At 54.4% G+C, this 6000-nt stretch overlaps 1 protein-coding gene across 1 annotated transcript in view; it reads left to right on the top strand.

Annotated features, from left to right (window-relative positions):
* The first annotated feature begins 1219 nt into the window (after window positions 1-1219).
* Rap1gap2 (RAP1 GTPase activating protein 2) overlaps window positions 1220-6000 on the top strand; it is a 212556-nt gene continuing 207775 nt past the window's right edge. The window contains exon 1 of the mRNA XM_051157936.1: window positions 1220-1336. The gene's annotated coding sequence lies outside the window, so the exon portion shown is untranslated. The remainder of the gene's footprint in view (window positions 1337-6000) is intronic.

Genomic DNA, 6000 nt, shown 5'->3' with positions numbered 1-6000 from the left:
CACACTCTAGTGTGAGAGGCCAACCATCAACATGCAAACATGGAGATAGTTTGTCAAGCCGATCAGATTGCTAGGGAGTCTGAAACAGGGCATGGGGATAAGTGACCTGTGTGGGGCCGTGGAAAGAGATCTTGGACCACAAAAAGGGACAGTCATGTGGAGAAGGTACTAGTGAGGGCGTTAGCTGGGGCGAGGGGGGGCACACAGGACACAGATGTAAGAATATATCCCTGTAAGGGAAATGGCACGTGCCAGGTATGTTCTAGAAGCAGAAAGAACATTGTGGCCAGAACAGAATGAGCTGTGACCAACGGGTAGGACTGAGGAAGGTCTCCGTGCAAATAAAGGACGTTTTAGGGCTTAAGCTGCCTGAGTGCTGCCTCTAGGGAACCGGCTTCTTATTAGCGGTGCATGTCAGAGGCTGCCTGCTGTGGGGGCTAAGGAGAATGCTGGAACATCGGTCCCTCAACACCTTCAAGTTCAGGAGCATCTTTGGTTTGGCGGAAGATGGGATGGTGTCTGCAGAGGGAATGAACCAGAACTGTAGGTTGCCAGGTCTCAGGCAGGGGTCAGCTTCGGGTTTTCTTAGGCAGACCCTATGGTCCTCCACTTCCAAGTTCCAATAGTACGTTTTTTTTTTTGTTTTTTTTGTTTTTTTTGAGAGCCCCTTTAGGAACCCACGGTTCTTTCTGCATTTCAGCCCCCCAGTGTCGTGTACTCTGTCCTTCAGGAACCTTTGCGGGCAGGTAGGCTTCTCCCTCCTTTCCCCTAGGTCCCCAGGGCCAGCCCCACCCCGCGCCTTTGTTAGGAGGAACCGTCAGGGGCAGTCCTGGGGTGAGCCTATGTGAGCATCCCCCAGGGCGCCTGACACTCAGGAGCTGCTGTACCCCAAACCTGCTACTCTTGATACCCCGGCTCTCACTGAGTCTCCAGCAGCCGCGCGGTGGGCGCCGCCGGGACCTAGCTCCGAACGGCCACGAGAGGCGGGAGCGCGGGCTCCAGCGGGCGCGGGCAACGGCTGCGTGTGCGCGTTCCGTAGGCCGGGGGCGCGCCCGCCAGGTGTGCGAGCGGCCGCGGGCGGGCTGCGGGGCGCAGCTTTGTGCCGGCCGGTGTGCGTGTGTGCGCGCCGCGGTGACGGTGCACGCGACTGGGCGGGCAGTGAGGGAACCCCCGCTCTGAGGAGGAGAAGGAGGAGGAGGAGGAGAAGGAGGAGGAGGAGGAGGAGGGGGCTCGATCCGGATGGAGAGCCGTGGACGCCGCGCCGGGCAGCGCGCGCGTTTGGGTGAGCAGGCTGGACTGACTGTTGACATTCGGTCCACGTCGGGAGTGTGGGAAGGTCAGTGGCTCGGGGCGGGTTGTGATTTCACAGCCGGCGTGCATCTGGATGCGAGTCCTGGGTGTGATTGAGCGTGGAAGTGGAGTGGATGCTGTGTGAATGGACGCGTGTGTAGGCAAAGCACGGATGGCCCTGGTGAGCTCCGTGCGCCAATTGCGCCGGGTAGTTAGGCTCACTGGGTTCTGTTTGTGAGATAGGGTTACAGGGTGCACGGGTGCGGCACCGCACACACATCGTGAAGAGGGGCGTGTGTGTGTGTGTGTGTGTGTGTGTGTGTGTGTGTGTGTGTGTGTGTGTGTGTGTGATATGTTGGTCAACCCCCTGTTGGAGTCTGGTGAGAGACGCTGACCGAGATGGAGGTCAGACGTGGGTGTTTACAGGTGGCAGTAAGCAGGAAAGAAGCTAGGAACCCCAAGAGGTCTCTGAAGCTAGGCTGCAGGTTGGGGAGGGAAGGATTTGTTTTCACTGGCAAGAGCAGAAGCCCCAGCCTGTCTGTCCCCAGGCCAGCTTGTGCCTGTTCCAAGGAGAGGAGGTAGGATTGGTGTGGCTGGTCTAGAGACTTTCGTGGACCTGTGGGCCAGGGCTGGCCTGAAGCCTCATGCTTATTTCTAGAAGCCTTGGGTGGGTGTGGCAATGTCAGCCCGGGTTGGGGTCCTGTTTACAGGACAGGGGGAGTCTGTAGATTGTACTTTGGTTTTGTCCACACTTCTTATGGCTGGACTTGGGAGCTAATAGAGGGCACCCTTCTTTCCTCTACCTCACTTTCACCCTTACCAAATCTGAAGGGCATTTACATGCTTACGGGGGGGGGGGTGTTGGGCTGACTTTAGGAATCAGCTTCTGAATGCCCCCCCATCAGAATCGCCTCTAAAGGGGTCACTAGAATTGTCTGGACTGCTAATGGGGCATGCCTTGTGACACTGGGGCCATCCTTTGAGCCCCATAAGTCTCAGTTTCCCTTGGAGAAGAAGGCTCTCATTCCCTCTGTTCCTCTTGCTGTGGACGAGGAATAAACAGAGAGCTTTGCACAGCTGCCTGGATGCTGGGAGTGACTCAGGGCCTGTGAGGTCTTAGGCAGTGATTTCCCTGAGGACTCGGGAGTGGCTGTGACGTCACTACTAAGCAAGGGTTCTGGGCTGCCGGGTTCTAGGGATATGTCTGCTCCGGTGTCTGGAAGCTGCCTCAAGTCCGTCCTCCCTCTCTATATGTTGAGGAGTTGGGGAAAGCTGGGGTCTGGGATGGGATGGCATGTTGAAGCAAAGACGCTTTGTGGTTGTTGTTTTGGGGCAGGGGCAGATGTTTATCTCGGGAAGGGTCAGCTCACAACTGGTGGGACTCTATGTCTGCTCTGGGTGCCCTACTTCAACAGGAAGTGTTCTCTGTTCCAGAAGGTCCTCCTGTGAGGGACACCTCCGTAGCCTTCCACTCTCTCTTTCCTATGATCCCTTTTGATGTGTGGCAGCTTATGCCTGTAATCCTGGCACTTGGACTGCAGAGACAGGAGGATTGCCTGGGCTTCAAAACAAGACCCTATCTCAGAAGCCACAAATTTAAACTCAAAACCAAACCCGCAATTCCCCAAAGCAACGGACAGGCAAACAAATGTGACCAAGTGTGGTTGAGTCAGAATGATTTGAACTTTAAAGGGAAAGGGCCCTGGCATGGGTGGCGGTGGCGGTGGCAGTGGCGGCGGCAGTGGCGGCGGCAGAGCAGGGCAGGGTTCTCTCTGGTGACAATGGGCTGCCGCTGAGACCTGGGTGAGGGATTGCTGCTGCAGCCCCCACTCTCTGTGTGTCTGCTCCCACTCGCTACTCTAGGAGTACCTGGGGCTTGCCCCCGGGGTTTACTTGGAAAGTGATCACAGGGCAGTGGGGCAGAGGGTAGAGGGAAGGGAAAGGTAGGCGATGCAGAGAGGCCTTCTTACCATCTGCCACTCTTCTCCTGGAGGTCTCCTGAGGAGCCTGAGCGCTGAGTTTCAGAACTGCTCTGTTGCAGAGAGAAACCATTAGCAGTTCTCTTTCCCCCAAGGGTGGCTTCACGGCCATTAGCTCCCAGATCACATACAAGCAAAGCTCATGCGGGTTTCTGTGGGGACCCACACCACTTCTGCAAAGTGAGCCTGGAAGGACTGCACTCAGCTCTGGTGTGTGGCAATTAGAAGATGCCGCCTCCAATCTGGGCTTGGGACGGGGCATGGCTGCCCATTGCAGAGGTGCTTTGCAGTGACCCTCTGAGATATCCAGCACACTGGCCTGGGGCAAGTTGACCTAGTTTTTTTTGAGTCTCAGTTTCCTTATCTGGGTATTATGATTTTTTAAAAATTTTTATTTGTTTATTTATTTATTTATTTATTTTGGTTTTTCGAGACAGAGTTTCTCTGTGTAGCCTTGGTTGTCCTGGACTCATGCTGTAGACCAGAGCGGCCTTGAACTCACAGTGATCTGCCTGCCTCTGCCTCCCGAGTGCTGGGATGAAAGGCGTGTAGCATGATGCCTGCCTGATTTTGTTTTTTTGTTTTTGTTTTTGTTTTTGTTTTTGTTTTAGATAGAGCCTTGGCTGTCCTGAAACTCCTTCTGTAGGTCAGTCAGAGATCCGCCTGCCTCTACCTCCCAAATACTGGGATTAAAGGTATTTGCCACCATACCTGGTTTTATTTAGTTTTTTGAGACAAGATTTTGCTCTGTAGCCCCATGGTCATCTTCATACCCAAGTAGCTGAAGTTATAGGTGGATAACATCTTTGTGCCTGCCTTTGTTGGAAAAAAAAATTTTTTTGAGGCTGTCTCATATAAACTAGTCTGACCTTGAACTCCTGATCCCAAGTACTGGAATTTCAGTCACATGCTTGTATGTCTGGCTCTTTACTGGACCGTTGGGTATCTGGCTAAGGGCACTACTGATGGAATAGCTCAGAGCAGCTGGGAAGGCAGCAGGGGCTGCTGGTACAGATCCTCGCTCCCTTCTGTAGGGGTAGAGACTGAGCAGACAACCCCTAAGACCCTTCCTAGCTGTGGAATCTGAGGCCCAAGGGCCACACTTCTGTTCTTGTTGGGGCCTCTGGGGCTGTGGCCCAGTTCTCCAGGCCTGAATAGATCTGGTTCACGGTCTGAGAATTGGAGCCAGTGATCCTCGGGAGGGTGCAGGAGCCCCAAAGTGGGCAGAGGAGGACGAGAGAGCAGTCGCTTGGAAGCAGGTCCTTGAAGGAGGAGTGGAGGGAGGGTGGATGCTGGCGTTTGGAGCAGATGGTCGTGGGAACTGGTCTGGGCGGTAGTCAGGAAAGGACAGGGAAGGGGGTGGGGAGGCCCAGAGAAAGACAGGAGACATAACAGACTGGCAGGAAGTGCCCAGAATGCTGGAGGACAGGGTTAGGGTGTGTGTGTGTGTGCACGCGCACGCGCGCGTGCTCATGCCTCGATACCTGGAGTTAGGAGGTGTCTGGGACATAGCACAGGCTTGGCCTGAGGGACAGGGATGGTGACAGAAGGGAAGAAAAGGAACTGTTGAAAGTTACTCAGGGAGTCCTAGAGTGTGAGCCAAGCTGACTTTGTATGTCAGGGTCTGGCCCCCTCCAGCCTCCTCACTTTTCTTTTTCCCATGTGTTCACTGCTCCTCCTGGGCTATCACACCCTCTTTGACAGAGGAGGTGTTATCTGCAAACACTTAGGTCCTGCCATGATCTGCTAAGGAGGTTGAGGATGTGCCTTATCTAGAGCCTGTTGCCATGGTACCAGGTGGCCCTCTTCGCCCTACCCTCCCCCATCTCCAGGCAACGTGGCACTCCCTCCAGGAGAGGTCATGCTGTAGGGAGTACCCAGCTGCCTCCTGCTCAGGCACAGACAGCTCGAGCTGGCATTACAAAGGTCACTGCCTCCGTCTCTCTTTCTACAGGCAAGGTCACACCCTACAGAGGCTGGGGAGGTTCAGCAGTCACTTAAAGATAGGTCTGGCCTCTGTAATTGAGAGTGGCTTTTGTTCTAATAAGTTTAGTTTTTAAAAAAAACCTGAAATGCCACCATATCCGTCTACTCCTCACCTCTTTCAGGGCTTTGATATCTCTCCAGTGGGAAGTTCTGTTTCATGCCTGATCTTACTATTCCCCCCACTCCACCTCTCTGTCTCTCACTCTGTCTCTGTCTCTCTGCCTGTCTCTGTCTCTCACCCTCTCTCTGTGTCTCTCTGTCTGTCTCTGTCTCTCTGTCCCTGTGTCTCTGTGTGTCTGTCTCTGTCTCTCTCTCTCTCTCTCTCTCTCTCTCTCTGTGTGTGTGTTTTCTTTGTTTGCTGTCACTCTTTAGGGCATCCAGATATGGATAAGAGTTTCCTGCCCATTGCTTATGTTGCAAAGAAGCGAGAAGGCTTCAAAGGCATGTAGAATACCAAATCCAGGCTTGGGCTGAGACCCAGGCCAAGCCAACCCCTCTGCTTTGTCCAGGCTAGATTTGCACCTTTCTCTGAAGATCAGCTCACCTCTCCTCCATTTCCTGACTTAGATACAAGACAGAGAGTCTCTGTCCTGGGTCACACTGGGCTGGCTGGAACCTACCAGGGCTGGATCAGCAGATGGTGTCAGGGATGGGCACCTGCAGGACCTTAGTACAGCCAGGGTCGGTGGCTGGAAGTGACCCAGAGCAGCGGGAGGAGAGCGGCGGTCAGGCAGGACTGAGGTGG

Source organism: Acomys russatus, chromosome 16 (assembly GCF_903995435.1).
Source record: "Acomys russatus chromosome 16, mAcoRus1.1, whole genome shotgun sequence".
Lineage (NCBI taxonomy): Eukaryota > Metazoa > Chordata > Mammalia > Rodentia > Muridae > Acomys > Acomys russatus.
Note: the sequence above shows the minus strand (reverse complement) of the source record. Positions and strands in the feature narration are given on the sequence as shown.